The sequence below is a fragment of the Ambystoma mexicanum genome, chromosome 3p (genome assembly GCF_040938575.1).
Source record: "Ambystoma mexicanum isolate Mex_15411 chromosome 3p, UKY_AmexF1_1, whole genome shotgun sequence".
Lineage (NCBI taxonomy): Eukaryota > Metazoa > Chordata > Amphibia > Caudata > Ambystomatidae > Ambystoma > Ambystoma mexicanum.
Genome location: NC_090925.1, coordinates 107,118,483 through 107,135,987, shown reverse-complemented (window position 1 = coordinate 107,135,987; position 17,505 = coordinate 107,118,483). Strand labels below are relative to the sequence as shown.

The window sequence follows — 17,505 nt, the reverse complement described above, 5'->3', positions numbered from 1 at the left end:
GATTGGTGGAAAGGACAATGGGTTTGATTCTTGGGAGGTGAGCAAGATTCTAAACTGCCTTTCATCCATAGAAATTCAGTGGCTGGTTGTACATTAGTTAAGCTCCTTAAGTAAGGCCTTTTCAGAGCTCAGAGAATCTACCAAAGAAGTAAGAATATCGTTAGCTGATCCAGTTTGAACAAGAAGACATCAGGTGGGATCGTTCTTTTAAAGATTTTAAGATTGTCACAGTGAACTTTCATTTTCTTTTATAAAAAAACTTAAAGAGTTAACAAGTTTCAAAATGATTTGAGAAAAGAGACATTTAAGTTAAAGTTATTATAAGGAAGACAAGCTTGAAGATTGCGCGTAGAAGTTTAAAGTTAATTAACTGCGTGTAATGTTCTTCAAGACTGTTTAATGTGTGCGCGAGTACGCAAGTCGTCGTTTACGTGTTTTTTGAGAGCGCGTGGGTATTCAGAGCAATAGAGCGCGTGCCCAAATGAATTGCGCAAGTGAATTTTAGCACGTGTACATTTTTAACGCGAAAGACGTTTCATGGGAAAGCGCGTGCTGGTTTGCGATAGAGCGCGAGTCCATTTTGATTAAGCGCGAGTTGTTTTTAACGCGTGAACTATTTTACGTGAATTACGTTTCGTTTTTCCGCGCGAGTTCGGTAGCGATAGAGCGCAAGTCCATTTTAACTAGCGCGTGTTATTTTTATCGCGTTCACGTATTTTTTCACACGCGCGGGTTTGGTAAAGAATCGCGTGTGTATTTTAAACGCGAGGACAATTCTTCACGTCTTCTGATTTCACGTGTTTAACGCACACGCTTATCAAGGAAGAAACTATATGTTCTTTGTGTAAATAAGAAAACAATTCACACGCAGAAGGAAAGCATCTTTCCAGAAAGTTAAAGAATATTTATTTAATGAAATTTATGCAAATGGATTCAATACTTCAGAGAAAGACTGCATTTTATAAAAGCATTAAAAACTACATAGTTAAAAGAACTTTGAAGCAAGAAGAATATCTAGTTCTGAAAGGTGTTTGCAAGGGCCATCACTTTAAGATTCTAAAGAGACTTGAGTGGCTTGAACTATATGCACTACACAAGATATTATTTACAAGATATTCCACACAGATTATTAGCCTCCAAGTCTTTTACTGAGGTTTAAGAGGTAAAGAGTTCAGAGTTTATTAAGAATAATTTTAGAAAAGAAGTTTATATTATCATATAAGTAACCAGGTGTATTTGCTTACCACAGATACCAGAGCCTACCAGACGGTTGCAGGGCTGCAGTGTCTCTGTTGTTATTTTCTCCAAATTCCCCTTTCCCTTTCTTGGGGTTTTCAGCTCAGCTTATATTTAAGGGTTGAGAGGTGAACTCCTGGTGAGGGTCTGTGGGGCCAGCATCAGCTCCTGTGGAATTCAGTCAAGCCGGACCCTGACAGGATGAAAGGCCCACGATAATTTTTTCCACCTGAGCTGATATGGATCCCAAAGAGGCACTAGCAAGTTCCATAAGGGACATGTTTTCAGAGTTAAGGGAGGAAATGAGGGCTGTGCGAAAAGAAAACCAGGAATTACAAGTCAAGTTTGAAGAGTTAAACTCTAAGGTTACCTGTAAGGGTGAAGACATTTCTTTGGAGTCAAGAGATTCAGAGGATCCTAGTAGAGAAATACCAGTGTTAATTAGAGAGGATTTGGGTGAAGGAACGAGTTCTAAGGGAAGAAGTAGGGGAAGTTTGAATATACCTAGAGGTCCAGTCCCCTTAGCACCTCCAGAGCGTTTTGGGGGAGATGCCAAGAAATGTCAGATTTTCCTTACACAGTGTGAACTTCATTTCCTTTGTAGACCTGAAGCTTTTAATACAGATGCTTCTAAAATAGCTTTTATGCTGTCTTACCTTACTGGTGAGGCGGCAACTTGGTCAGTATTATTAGTTGGTCAAGAGAATCCTATACTAAAGAACTTGTTAGCCTTCAAGTTAGAATTTAAAAAGATGTTTGACAGACGCCAATTATCTCAAGAAGTTGATGGAGAACAGTTAAAACAGGGAACCAAAGATTTAGTGTCTTACATCACACAGTTCAGATCTTTAGTATTAGAGAGCAATTGGCCAGAAGAGAAACAATCCTCCTTGTTTTATAGAGGCTTGAAGGAGGAATTGAAAGATGCCTTATCTACAATTGTTAATAGACCCACTTCATGTGAGGATTTAATTAATCTAGTCATACAAATTGACTATAGATTAGGGGAACGCAAGGCTGAGCGTAGAAGAGGAGGAGTTGAGCAACCTAGAGTTGATAAAGGAAGATTAGAATTTGTAAATAAAGAATTGAGAACTGGGAATGCAGAGAGAGTAAATAAAGTGAGAGGTCCTTTAACTAAGGAGGAGAAGGATAGGCGAAGACAGAATAATTTATGTTTATATTGTGGGAAATCAGGACATTTTGTTGGAAATTGCCCTTGGTGTCCAAAAACTTCTGCATCTACTAACAGCTCCAGAAATCAGCAAGTGACAAATACAATCCAAGCAGCGGTACCACATATTACATTGAATGTATCCTTGTATATTAAAGAGGAATTAAAGAGAACCGGTCCAGTAGTAATAGATTCTGGAGCCACTGGTAACTTCATGGATTGGAATGTGGTTAAAGATATGAATGTGCCTTACGTTATAAAAAATATACCAGAGTATGTGAGAGCGGTGGATGGGTCTCAACTGACATCAGGTTTAATTACACACGAAACAATCCCATTGGAAATGGAAATTGGAGGACACTGGGAGGAAATTGTGTTTGAATTAATTGACACTCCACAGTTGAAAATAATTTTGGGAATGCCTTGGCTGACGTATCATAACCCTCAGATTGATTGGGGAAGAAGAGTGGTGAAATTGGATTCTGCTTTTTGTGTTACAAATTGTTGTAAAGAAGTAGTGCAGGAAAATGTTTCTAGTGGTAATTGTTCAGAAGTAGTGGAAGGTTTGGCGAATTTGGGAACTATAGTACATTCTATAGGGGCTGTAATTGGAGAATTACCAAAGTGTTACCATGATTTCAATGATGTATTTAGTGAAAAGGAAGCTAATGAATTACCTCCTCATAGAGAGTATGACTGTAAAATTGATTTAGAATCAGGGGCCCACATTCCTTGCAGTCGCATCTATGCCTTAACAGAAAAAGAGAATCAACATTTGAAAGATTACATCCAAGAAAATTTGAATAAGGGGTTCATCAGGCACTCTCAATCGCCAGCAGCTTCTCCACTATTTTTTGTTCCCAAAAAGGAAGGCACTTTACGAACATGCATAGATTATAGGGCATTGAATAAGATAACAATTAAAAACAGATATCCTCTGCCCTTAATATCAGTAATGTTAGACCAGATTCAAGGAGCCTCAGTATTTACCAAACTAGATCTTCGTGGTGCATATCATTTGGTGCGGGTACGTCAAGGTGATGAATGGAAAACAGCATTTAGAACAAAATCTGGTCTTTTCGAATATGAAGTAATGCCATTCGGATTGTGTAACGCTTCCGCGGCCTTTCAATTTTTTATAAATGAGGTATTGCTCCCGCGGCCTTTCAATTTTTTATAAATGAGGTATTGAGAGATTTTATTGACATCTTTGTAGTAGTATACATAGATGACATTCTTATTTACTCTAAGGATCTACCGCAACATGAAGAACATGTAAAGAAAGTGTTACAGCGACTAAGGGAGAATAAACTATTTGCTAAGTTAGAAAAGAGCCAATTTCATACCATGGAAGTGGAATTTTTAGGTTTTATGATTTCTCCCAAAGGTTTGGAAATGGATATGAAGAAAATTAAAGCAGTTGAACAGTGGCCAACTCCAACTTGTGTTAAAGATATCCAAAGCTTCCTGGCCTTTGCAAACTTTTACAGGAGATTCATTAAAAATTTCTCTCAAACTGTTGCTCCTATCACCAAATTATTGAAGAAAGGAATGAAATTTGAATGGAAAGATGAAGCGGATCAAGCTTTCAAAACATTGAAGAAATGTTTTACATCTGGACCGATCTTATTACACCCAGATCCTTCACAACCATTTTTTGTGGAGGCAGATGCTTCTAATGTTGCAATTGGAGCAGTGCTTTCTCAACGGCATCCTGAGACTGGACAGTTGCATCCTGTGGCCTATCTATCTAAGAAATTGCTTCCAGCAGAAGTTAACTACACGATTACTGACAGAGAACTCCTGGCAATCAAGAGGGCATTTCAGGAATGGAGGCATTATCTGTTAGGAGCAAGATTCACAGTAACCGTTTTAACCGATCATAGAAATCTTCTGTTTTTGAAATCAGCTCGAACACTATCACCACGACAACTTAGGTGGTCACTCTTCTTTTCAGAATACGATTTTGTGATAACATTCAAGCCTGGGCGGTTAAACGGTAAAGCGGATGCTTTATCGCGACAAGGATCTTCGGGAGGAGTTGAAAATCAATTATTACCAGAACCAGTGATTGCAGAAGATATATTTATTCTAAGTACTACAAAGGAAGAGAATCTGCTTCTTAAAAAGATTCAAAAAGAATTACCAGAAGAGGCGATTCAATCTTGGTTAGCGGAGGATTCTGGAAGACATTTAATTGAAGGATTTCCATGTGTCCATTCTAAAATTTACCTTCCAAGTAAGGAACTGCAAAAGGAAATTATGCAAGAATGTCATGAATCCAAGTTGGTGGGTCACCCTGGAATTCGTAAGACTATTGAACTGGTTGAAAGGAAGTTTTGGTGTAAAGAAATGAAAAAGGATATTGAAGACTATGTGAAAACATGTGAAGTCTGTGCTCGAGTAAAGTCAGGAAGAGGAAAACCATCTGGGTTATTAAATCCGTTACCAGTACCCCCTAGTCCTTGGTTTACAATCTCTATGGATTATATTGTAGATCTTCCTAAAGATCAAAGTTACACTACAGTATTAGTAGTTGTGGATTTACTAACTAAAGCTGGGCATTTCATTCCCATGAAAGGAGAGGCTTCTGCAAGGAATCTGGCAAAAAGTTTTTGCAAGAAGTGGTACGATTGCATGGTCTACCAACACAAATTGTATCAGATCGAGGGTCTCAGTTCATTTCTAAGTTTTGGCGAGCCTTCTGTACAGAGTTGGGAATTGAGGTAAAGCTTTCTTCAGGTTATCATCCACAAACCAACGGCCAAACAGAGCGAGTAAATCAGGAGTTGGAAAAATATATTAGAGCTTTTTGGCAAGAAAGAGGAAGTTGGGTAGATCTTCTTTGGCTAGCAGAGTTTAGTTATAACAATTCTGTCAAGGATTCTACTAAGTATTCTCCATTTTTTAGCAATTATGGTTTCCACCCACGATTTTTGAAACAAGTGTTGCCATCTGAGTATTCCAATCCAGAGGTTGAGCAACGATTGACTTGTATTAGAAATGATTTAGTGAAAGCTAAAAGAAACTTTGGAGAAAAGTAAGTTACGATTTAAGACATTTGCTGATAGGAAACGTCGAAAAGCACCACATTATCAGGTGGGTCAAAAAGTTTGGTTTTCCACAAAAAACCTACATTTAAAGGGAAGAACTAAATTTAGTCCGAGATTTATTGGTCCATTTGAAATAGAAAGAATAATAAATCCCGTAGCAATCAAACTGAAATTACCCGCAAGTATCAAAAGTCACCCTACATTTCATGTCAGCTTAGTGAAACCTTGTGTGTCAGGAACTAGATTGGGAAAACCACCACCAGCAGTTTACACAGAGGAAAATGACGAAGAGTTTGAAGTTAAGAAAATCTTAGATTCCAGGATTGCTAGAGGTACCTTGCAGTATCTTATTGACTGGAAGGGATACGGTCCTGAGGAAAGGTCTTGGGAGGATCAAACAGATGTACATGCCCCTCAATTGATAAAACAGTTTCACAAAAGGTTCCCTGCTAAGCCAGGCCCTGGGACAGGGCTTTGAAGAGGGGGGTACTGTCAGGACGGCTGGGTTAGTAACAGGAAGAGTAACAGGATTAACATTGTGCTTTCAGAGCTGGCTGGGTTAATAACAGGAAGAGTTTGTACATAGAATTAACATTGTGCTTGCCCAAGTCAAGATGGAGCGAAAGAAAATTAGTCTGATTGGTTAAAGGAACAATGATATGTTTGGTTTGCCTGATTGGTGGAAAGGACAATCGGTTTGATTCTTGGGAGGTGAGCAAGATGCTAAACTGCCTTTCATCCATAGAAATTCAGTGGCTGGTTGTACATTAGTTAAGCTCCTTAAGTAAGGCCTTTTCAGAGCTCAGAGAATCTACCAAAGAAGTAAGAATATCGTTAGCTGATCCAGTTTGAACAAGAAGACATCAGGCGGGATCGTTCTTTTAAAGATTTTAAGATTGTCACAGTGAACTTTCATTTTCATTTATAAGAAAACTTAAAGAGTTAACAAGTTTCAAAATTATTTGAGAAAAGAGACATTTACAGTTAAAGTTATTATAAGGAAGACAAGCTTGAAGATTGTGCATAGGTTAATTAACTGCGTGTAATGTTCTTCAAGACTGTTTAATGTGTGCGCGAGCTCGCAAGTCGTCGTTTACGTGTTTTTTGAGAGCGCGCGGGTATTCAGAGCGATAGAGCGTGTGCCCAAATGAATTGCGCGAGTGAATTTTAGCGCATGTACATTTTTAACGTGAAAGACGTTTCATGAGAAAGCACGTGTTGGTTTGCGATAGAGCGCGTGCCCAAATGAATTGCGCGAGTGAATTTTAGCGCGTGTACATTTTTAAAGCGAAAGACGTTTCATGGGAAAGCGCGTGTTGGTTTGCGATAGAGCGCGAGTCCATTTTGATTAAGCGCGAGTTGTTTTTAACGCGTGAACTATTTTACGTGAATTACGTTTTGTTTCTCCGTGTGAGTTCGGTAGCGATAGAGCGCGAGTCCATTTTAACTAGCGCGTGTTATTTTTATCGCGTTTACGTATTTTTTCACACGCGCGGGTTTGGTAAAGAATCGCGTGTGTATTTTAAACGCAAGGACGATTCTTCACGTCTTCTGATTTCACGTGTTTAACGCACACGCTTATCAAGGAAGAAACTATACGTTCTTTGTGTAAATAAGAAAACTATTCACACGCAGAAGGAAAGCAGCTTTCCAGAAAGTTAAAGAATATTTATTTAATGAAATGTATGCAAATGGAATTCAATACTTCAGAGAAAGACTGCATTTTATAAAAGCATTAAAAACTACATAGAGTTAAAAGAACTTTGAAGCAAGAAGAATATCTAGTTCTGAAAGGTGTTTGCAAGGGCCATCACTTTTGGATTCTAAAGAGACTTGAGTGGCTTGAACTATATGCACTACACAAGATATTATTTACAAGATATTCCACACAGATTATTAGCCTCTAAGTCTTTTACTGAGGTTTAAGAGGTAAAGAGTTCAGATTTTATTTAGAATAATTTTAGAAAAGAAGTTTATATTATCATATAAGTAACCAGGTGTATTTGTTTACCACAGATACCAGAGCCTACCAGACGGTTGCAGGGCTGCAATGTCTCCGTTGTTATTTTCTCCAAATTCCCCTTTCCCTTTCTTGGGGTTTTCAGCTCAGCTTATATTTAAGGGTTGAGAGGTGAACTCCTGGTGAGGGTCTGTGGGGCCAGCATCAGCTCCTGTGGAATTCAGTCAAGCCGGACCCTGACAAGGAGGTCATGTCTGGGGTTTTAGCAATAGGTGATTAGGTTGAATGAGAAGTTTGTGTGTTTGACTTCATTAGGAGTTCTGGTGTTGATTAAAGAGTGGAGAGTATCTGGTTGCTGTGATAGGGTTAAAAATGTATTCTAATATTTATTATTCTTAACTACTATTCTTCAGAAGGAGAGGTTCCCAAGTCAAAATGATGGAGGTGGTGCTGAATCTTGATTGGTGGATTTGAGAGCTCCAGACCTCCACCAGAATTCTAAACTGCCTTTCATTGTTCTCCTCATGTGGAAGGTCCTGTTTTGCTCGGCTCCCGTAAAGACCTTCTGAGAGAGAGTTTTGGTTATGAAAACTTTGAATATTCACTGTTAAAGAGTGCCGATCTTCGTGGGACAAGCTCAGCTGATGATTTGGTGGGAGTACAGCGTTTTTTGAGCTGAGAAACTTCATTGTAGGTATTTAGTTAGCTAGGTATTTAGGATAAAACTTTAAGACTTCCAGATATAAGACTTTCTGGTTTACTAAGACTTTAGCTATTATCAAATCGTTACATCTGCTGGGAAGAGATTGTTTATGTTCTTGCGATAACATTCAAGATTGAGGTTGCTTAACTTCCATGTTTGAGAAGCAGATGTTAACTGTGCAGCAAATTACTAAGAAACGCTAAATTAATATGTGATTTAATTGTGCAATTGATGATGATAAAAATCTCAAGTGACGTTCTTCAAAGCAGCTAAATGTTCAGCAAGCGGCAGCGCATTAGTTCAAACGTTCGCCTCTAAAGGAGTTATTAGGAGTTTCAGTAAGCTTGTCAAGTGGTAGTGTTTGAGTTATTCTATCGTGGATAATTCAAGACTGCTGCGCATGTGTCAGGGAGTTGTGTTGACACTTGAAAAGACTTAACAGCGGCGCAGGTTTTTATTAGTGGCGCAGTATTTTTTTCAACGCGCATGTGAGAAGAGAGTCCCGTTCACATTGTGAGAATGCGTATTGCAGAGAAAGTCCAATGAAGATTCTTTCTAGCCGCCGCCACGTATTAGATTGGAAACTTTATTGATCGGTTTAGAAGTGTGGCGAGTGAGTAGAAATTCAGAACTGTTTAAATGTATGAACTGGAAACCTATTTTAAATGCTGGTTCTGATAGATCGAATATATGCTGCGCAACAAAACTAAGAATCCATGAACACAGTCAGTTGGGTAAATGTGTACTCGAATTTATGCTGCGCAACAAAAGTAAGAATCCATGAACACAGTCAGTTGGGTAAATGTGTACTAGCGTAAAAGAGTATAAGAACAATTCTAGGGTGTTATGAACTTAAGTTGAGAACAAAGAATTTCTAGACATCTACATTGATTCAATGATGTTACTGGAAGTTCCTAACCTTTAACCTCCAGGTTATAAAACGGAGGTTGACAGATTGCGGTCGATCAGAAGCTGGCGTCTGTCTTTTATTATTTTCTCCAAATTCCCCTTTCCCCCGGGAGAGTTGAGTCTTCAGCTGAATATCTGATCAGTTGTTGGCTCGACATTCTTGAGGGATCTGTGGGTCTCAGCATCTTCCGCAGACGGAGAAGACAGGACCGGACAACTGCTTTGCCTTGGATTTTTTAAACATTTCAAGTGCGGTCTCCAGCCAAGCCCATTCTTCAAGGTCTGTCTTTTTCACCGCCTCTGATTTGCTTGTCATTATGTTTTCAGAGACCTGATGGGTCTGTGTAGGAGCCAGAAATATCTCGATTTCCTCTATTGTATTTAGTTGGCCTAGTTGGTAGCCAATGGAGTTGAGGTTCTCTCGATTGTTCCAGACAAGTTGTGCAATACAACTGGAGGTATAGCAGCAAACAGATCGCTGCGCACAATTTTTGGGGAATCCAACTCTCAATATATCCTCCGATCTTAGAGCCCTCAATTGTGGAATTGCCTGAAAGCTTTTTTATTATTTGGCCTCTATTTATGTTAATGGGCACACAAATGTGTGCGTTGATCTTCCAGCTCATTATTGTACCCTGAAAAGAGTCTGTTTCGGCTTTCTGTAATGCAACGTCCTCCATCTCTTCCGCTGTGCCCTGAATAATTTCCACCCTTGATGGCGGAACCGTAGGCATATGATCGGGAGGGAGTGCCTGGTCCTCTACCAGGGCACTTAGATTGGCCAGTTCTTGCAGAGGGATGACCGCATTGGATGTCTCAGAATTCTCCACGAATGCCGTTATTTTTGGTTGTTTTTTGCCGCCCCCGTTTTGGTGCCTAGGCAACTTGGTTTTTGGTTTAGCTGCGATTCGGTTCCATTCACAGCTAGCACGTTTTTGGTCTTTGTTTTCTTTTGTGGTTTTCCTTTACTTTTTTGTCTACTCACTCTTACCCATCCCTCTAGATCAGTCTTTTCTTATGGTGAATCATCAATGATGTGTGTTTCCTGTGCCAGGCAAGAGTCCTCTAAGGGAATTTCCCGTTCCCCAAGACAAATTTCAACAAGCAGTGAGGGGCTATCTGGTGTAGCCATGTTTTTCATAGGGGATTGTTGATGGTTTTCCTCAACCGTCCTCTCCGCCTGTGCCTCCTCTGGTTTTTGATTCTCATTTTGGGTTGGTGCTAGTTCTCTCCCTCCTTTTCTATTACCGGGGTTCACGTACACCATACAGTGTCTTGCAGTGGCACAGATTTTCCTGATTATTCACAAGTAGTTTATTTAAGCCTTGGTCCAAAGAGTTTAACTTTTCGGCATTTGCTTGAACCAGGTCTTTAACGTTGTCGTAAACCCTTAGTAGAGATTCCAGTACCAGATGGACTGCTGAGACTGAAGAAGGGCCCAGAGTTTACATTTGCGGCATAACATTGGAATCTCTCCTTAGTGTTATGTTTTTGGGATTATAGTAGTTTTCGTGTAGGGGAGCAGCCTGAATTAAACTGGGTTCTTGTAGATCCTGGTGCTCAATTCATGAGCTGTTTAAATGGGGTCAGAACATAGTTGTAACTTCTTCCAGTTCTTTGGGTGACAGTTCTCTTGACAAGCAAGTTTTCTCAGTGGTTTGGTGGGTACGTACCCTTGTTCCCTCCATGTCATTACCGAGTTTCTCGAATGACGGATCCAGCGCAGACTCATGGTTGTTGCTTGAGAAACAGTAGGCCTGCGTATGCTTTTCACCCCGAGTCTCCCTGTTCTTCGCTGTTGTTGCACAAAGGGATTCAAAGTTACCATTTTCACACTCCCATCTTGAGTAATGTTAGGAGTTGCATAGGTTACATGATTTATGGGTGAAGATTAAACTCCTTTGTCCAAGAGCATCAAAGCTTGGTCTTGGTTAGAGCCCCGTTGCCTATCCGGTCCGTAGACTGTTCTTGGGTCTCCCCGGTGAGGGCGTATCTGTCTCCACAGGTCTCAGAATACAAGCTGGGCAAAGCGTCGACTTCAGGAATAGCCTCCAATTCTGGGGCCATTTCCTTGTGTAGTGTCACTATATACCCCTCTTTTCTGGAGGCATCAGCTTCAGTTTGGTTGGATCATTCCCCTCAGGGACCAAATCAGGTTCTTTATTTGATTGTCCCGGGGTGGAATCCGTGTTTGGCTGCAAGCTCTGCATGTCGCATACATTTTCCCGCTCCTGGTGAACTTGCTGGGCAAGGCGCCCCTTCTGTGTGATTTTGAGCTTCCCATTGCAGACTTTAGACATTGTAATTGCCTTGTTGCCTGTGCAAATAAAACCCACTGGAACGAGGTCCCTGAAAGTGATCTGTTTAGGGACTGTTTCAGGGCTCGAGGGGTACAAGTACCCTGCAGTCACCCTAGTCACAAGCCATGTCACAGTCAGATGTTATGTGTGCTGTTTCTGCACTAGTTCACACCGTGCCCACCGCGCACACACGCTCTAGGTTAGGCAGCAAAAAAGAAAACCCCTGCTTTATTCCTCAGCTTGTGACAGTTAATGTCAGCGGTTTTTACATTTGTGTTCACCCCGACACCAGCAACATGTAATGGATATGGTACGTTCCTCATTGTTATCTCTAAAAGGCAAGCGTGAGCAAAATTGTATTAGCTCCCTCCCATGCAGACACCTAGCTAACAAGTCAGTAAGAGAAAGATTGAAAGATCAGCCGACTCCCGCACTGCAATGTCGATAAAGGCAGGTTGATCTTACCCTTATTCACCTGTTGCGGGATCAAGTTCGTAGCGGTACAGAGCCGCTGTGTTTAGACCCTCTCTCCCTGCGTGGAAATTCTTGTGCGATGTATACTCGTCAAGCCAGACCTCTTCCAGGCTTGGTGCTTTGTGCGGTGTCCGGCTGGCCGGCCTGCCAAACTACGCTCGACTCGCTCCACGAGAGTGAGAAAGTTTTAAGCAGCAGCTCCTCCCCCCAAAGGACATTATAGACAGGCTACACGGGGGACTGCCAGACTGCGCCCCACTCGCTGCTTCACTCTCCATCCTTTTTTAATATGTACAAAATAATCTTTTTTTTTATTGATTTAGCTGTTATAAACAACTTTTCAATATGCAAATTCAAACAATTTTAAGGTAAAAACAAACGACAATTCATTTTGAAATTCATTTGAAATGTACAGACTCAAGCAGCCAAAGTATTATTTCTATTTTTAACATCAACAAAATCATGTATGTACGTAAAAAGTGCAAACATAATGTAAATTATAAAAGTAAACAGATAACAATCTACAACCAATAAACTAACATTACCTTACATTTAGACAATTCATAAAACTAGATATATCTAGTAGATAGCTAAACAATCAATTACCACTGTTTTGTTTGAACGCTGCTTGAGATTTCAACTTCTTCTCATGTAGCGATATCCCAATTCACGGATAATAGGAAATTAATTCATGCTATCTGAGCAGAATAATTGTTAGAACACAATAAGAAAGACCAACGCATATCTTGTTCAATAGTTGCTAAAATACCAATCACTTTTGAGAAGTGCAATGATCTTAAGGTAGTTAGTTGTGCACAATAGCAGACCAGATGTTCAAGAGATTCAATCGTGTTAGGGCCCTTACAGAATCTACATGACATAAGTGCTTGAGGACTCAAGTTTCGTCTTGCTTGAACTTGATAAGTAGGCCATAGGTCAAGTCGAGCCCTCAATAGACCTGCTCTTAATTTTACAGATGGAAATTTTAGAAGATAAGCCTCTGGGCTTTTTACCGGTTTAGGCCTGAACCGAAACTTACATGGTTGGCGGTAATTTTGACATTTTTCTAAGGTCTTAATCCAGTCCAGCTGAAATAAAAGATTTTTGGACTTTTCTGGGTTAGATATTAACATAACTATTGATATGTTTGCACTCGCAAGGGATTCCAAACAGAAATCAATCCATAGTTTTACAAAGGACTTGTCCGATGATAACATATAACCAGCGATTATCGAAAGAGTGTTTACTTTTTCAGTTGCCATTAAACTTTGCCTCCATGCGCTCAACCTGACTACATGATTTAATCGAACCATCAAAGTCAGTACCTAAATAGGTATAAGTTGTCACAATCTCTAATGGTATGTTATTTATTGACCACTTTAGCTTGTACCTATGGAGGCGATTTGCATGGTAGACTACAATCTGTTTTTTTTTTGGTGTTAACTACTAATTAGTTCTCATGTAAATACAAGTTGAAAGCATCAATAAGATTCTGTAGGCCCTTCGGCGTTTTTGAAATAAGAACTATGTCGTCCGCATAGTTCTGTTTAGTATTTTTATGACCTTTCAGGCCAGGGCATCGGAGGGTATCTGCAGGAAGGTAGTGCTTAGGTCGTGTATGAAATAATTGAAAATTGCTGCCGCTAGTAGACAGCCTTGTTTTAGGCCTCGAGCTGTCTTGATTGGAGCAGACAGCAAACCCTCCAAAGTGAGTCTTACACGAATCGTTGTTGCGCCATGAAACGCATGGATAATATCAAGGAGGTCTGGTGGGCAACTGTCTCTTAATAATTTCGCCATTAATAAGGGACGCGATACGGAATCAAATGCAGCATGTAAGTCAATAAACGCAAAGTAAACTGATTGCTTGTGAGATTGACTGAGGGCTTTAATTGCATTGAGAGTTAATAGATTGACACAGGTGCCCAGGCCTGCAACAAAACCTGTTTGATGCTGATCACGCTTACCACTAGTTTCTGTCCATTGATTGAATTCTGCCAATACTAATTTTGCAAAGAGTTTACCTGGGGCGTCTAGCAAGGCAATTGGACGATAATTTCGAGGGTCGGAGCGGTCACCCTTCTTATAGATTGGGACTATTACAGAGCTTAACCATGAAGCTGGAAGTCTGCGATGGGCCATCACTTGCAAAAAAATTGCACTGAGATTTGTGGCCAAAAGTCTTGGATTTTCTTTCAGGATGGCGTTATGGAGGCCATCGGGGACAGCAGCTCATGATGAGCTTAGCTTTTGGATCAGCTCTTCAAGTAGGGTGTGAGAGCAATGGATAACCCAAGATGTAGAAGATTGAAGCTGATAATCATTAGGGTCGAAGTCTGGGTCTCTGTATAAGTCAGAGAAATGTGATATCCAGACGTCCTCTGTTACAGTTCCTGTTTGTACATAGGCTTGAGATAGATTTGACTTATGGTTAAGATAACGCCATATTTCTGCCAAGTTTTTAGACCAAATCGCAGAAAGCATAGCTTCACCATCTTGTTGGTAAATCCGTGCTCGACGTCCACAAATCCAATTCAGTTATTTGCATTTAGCTGTTTTTAATGCAGTATTGATATTAGCGTTATTTGTCATGAGGATTAGTCTCTTTTCCTTACGATATTCAGCCTTGCGTACTTTAATTGCAAGGTCAAACGAATGCTTATGAGTTTTTACATTTGAATTTGGTACAATGGTATTCCGAAATGGTTCAAGAAAATCAGTATACTCGATCAGTTTATGTGACTTATCTGATTTATGTATTGCATGTGTGAACTTCATTAAGTTTCCATGTGACCATTTTAAACGGTTTTTGGTGTTGTTAACCATTAGATGTTGGTTAAGCCATTGTCTAGGAGAGGTAGCAGGTGACCAGGCAAACTGTAGTGAGAGAAGGTGATGATCACTTAAAGACTGCTGGATTATCTCAAACGAGAGGATGCTAGTAAACATAGATTGTTCCACATACATATAGTCAATAATGCTATGACTGGTGTTTCGCTGCCATGTGGGATTCAGTGGTATGTCTCTTTCTACTGAGCCATTTACCATTCGCATATTACAATCAGACATAATACGGTACCAGGTGGTAAAGGCCTTCGTCTTGTTTCTGTTAGAAGAGGATATACAATCCATGTTTAGGTCGCCCATTATAAAGGTTTCTGTGATACCAGTTGTTACTGATATGAGGTCTATGAGCCCTGTTAAGCCCTAAAAAAAAATCACATCAGATAGCCCAACCGGGTTACGGTAGATATTAATAAGAGCTATTGTGTAGTTTTTACAAGTAATTTTCACCAGTTGCATATAGATACTAACATGCCTCCAAGCTTCAATTTTAAATCCCAATTTCTTATTAGCAGCCACCATTAAACCTGACGAAGGCCGACCACGAGATCCCATATTCGCAGGCAATAGAAGTTGTCCCAGGTCGGCGGTTCCAGATACCAAGTCTCTTGGAGAGCAATTATAGCATAATCTGCTAATGATTTTAAAGATGTATGTAAGTGGACATGGCCACGGGAGATCCAGGAGGCTATCTTGATGACATGAGGCTGTAATGAAGTTAATGGTTAATACCTAGGAGCCTGCATGTCATCACAGGAACTCATGTAAATTTGGGATTGGTGGGCTGAAGGGGCATCCTCACGTTTTGCTATGCGATCCGGGTCTTAGGCCAGCAAAAATCCCATATCAAATAGGGTCATTTTTGCTAGCCATATGGCGTTTAAGACTAAGCCTGAAGGGATCCATAATCTCACAATCGCTGTAGAGTCATCAGTGAGATATTCAACTTGGGCGATGTCATGTGATGTTAAATCCTCTAATTCAAGGACATCGCTAAAAATATTCAAAACACTTTGTCTGTTTAAGTTGAATTTAGGATAGGGACCTTCACGGCATTTCAAGATTAACGTGTGGCAGGCTGAGGCAGCAGGAATGGAATGACGAGTCTGCTTGCTATTAGCCTTTCTCAGCTCATCATTATTGGAAGGGATGTTATTTCTTTCCAAATTGTATTTTGGGTTTTCTGGTGTCGGACAGGGAACTCGTTTAGATGCATTCAGACCTCCATTATTTGATGGATTCAATGGGGTTATTTGTTGAACCACCGGTGAGGTCCAAGAAACTGATTTTGGTTGGGTGTCGGACGCTGATTTAATTAATTGATCATTCTGGGCCAAACCTCGTTCTTCCATGTAAGAGTCCAGAGCCTTACGCATTTCCCTCAGAATAACAGACCTTTGCAATTCAATTTCATGATTATTGGGTGTTGGTAACAGTTTGTCTGAGGGTGTGACCAGTGTCCTTATCGGGATCGAATCATGGGTATTATCAATATGGCCAATTTCAAGCACCTCCACCAAGGCATCCAAAGGTTCATGGACCACGGGAACAACAGATGGAACCTGCTCAACAGAATTCATTAGTACGTTAACTGAAGTGACTGGGAGAGTCTTTACTGCATCAGGAACCACAGGACAGGTCGTAGTGATCTTTTTAAAAAAGGCGTGTATGGACGCTTTTGCCACTCGTGCCACGGGCATTTTCTTAGTTTCTTTTTTGGTAGGAGCCTTGACAATCTTCCTAAATTTAGGAGGAACTGCAGTAATACTATCAGAAAAAAACAATGTCATTCAATATAGGCAATACATTATCCTACATAGGATCAGGTACAATTGAATCTTGCACACTCACCCACGATTTATTTGTGGTAGCTGGTGGTGCAGGCGATTTTGTAGGGCTTGATGTAATTATATGAGGGATAATGGGCACCACCGGATGGAGAGTAAGCATTAGGGGGACTGGGTCTGGTGCCATCCGATTGCCAGTTGGATCGCCACTCAACACACCCTCAATTAAATGTGAAGCAGCCTGAGGAGCCAGTTTCACTTTCTGTGTCCATAACAATAAGTCATCCAACTTGGATTGCTGTTTTGTTATTTTTGTATCCAATGCTTCAAAGAGTTTAAACAGGGACATTAACGTGGTATTAATTGCTGTCAGTGTAGTTTGTAACAGCAACGACTGAGTTTCAGCAGGATCACCTTGTGGTTGTGCCATGAGGCGACGCGGTGTAGGATGCACATATGAAATCGCAGACAAAGAATGAGCTGATAACGAAGATTCTGATTTTGGATGGAGGTTTTGCGAGTTGCGAATCGATATTGGGGACTCGCACTGACTCGCATAAAGAGAAACCTCTTGGTCATCATTGGCTTCTGGAGTGTAATCAGTAGACATGGTTGATTGAATAGTTCGGTCAACCACTACAGGAAGGATATGGCAAGGCGAATTTAACATTGTGTTGTCAGAGAGTTCTCGTGGTACCGTTAAACCAGCCACAGTTCTACTAAAAGGTCGCTGTGTTGGTAAATCAGGGTTATTGTTTAGCTTAGGTGGCTTAGATGGCTGAGGAGCTTTTGCTTTCAACTGAACACCTTGTTTAGGGGTTGACAAACACGTAGGATGAAATACTGTTGTACTGGGTCCCCTTGGTGTCGCGGGGCATGGGGTCAACACAATAGACTTAAAAGAAGACATTTTTTTTTCAAGTTATTTTGATTGCCATCAAAGCTATTGCAAACATTTACCGTTGATGGCATATCGGTTTTTAGTGAGTAAAGCTGACCACGTTTAAGCATTTCAAATAGACAGGATTCACCAAATAGAGCGGCAGAGTAGCAATATAACAATGC

General features: G+C 40.4%; 1 protein-coding gene across 4 annotated transcripts in view; it reads right to left on the bottom strand.

The window, feature by feature from the left end:
* LOC138580132 (zinc finger protein 25-like) overlaps positions 1-17,505 on the bottom strand; it is a 340,122-nt gene that overhangs the window by 157,003 nt on the left and 165,614 nt on the right. The gene's annotated exons all lie outside the window — the stretch shown is intronic.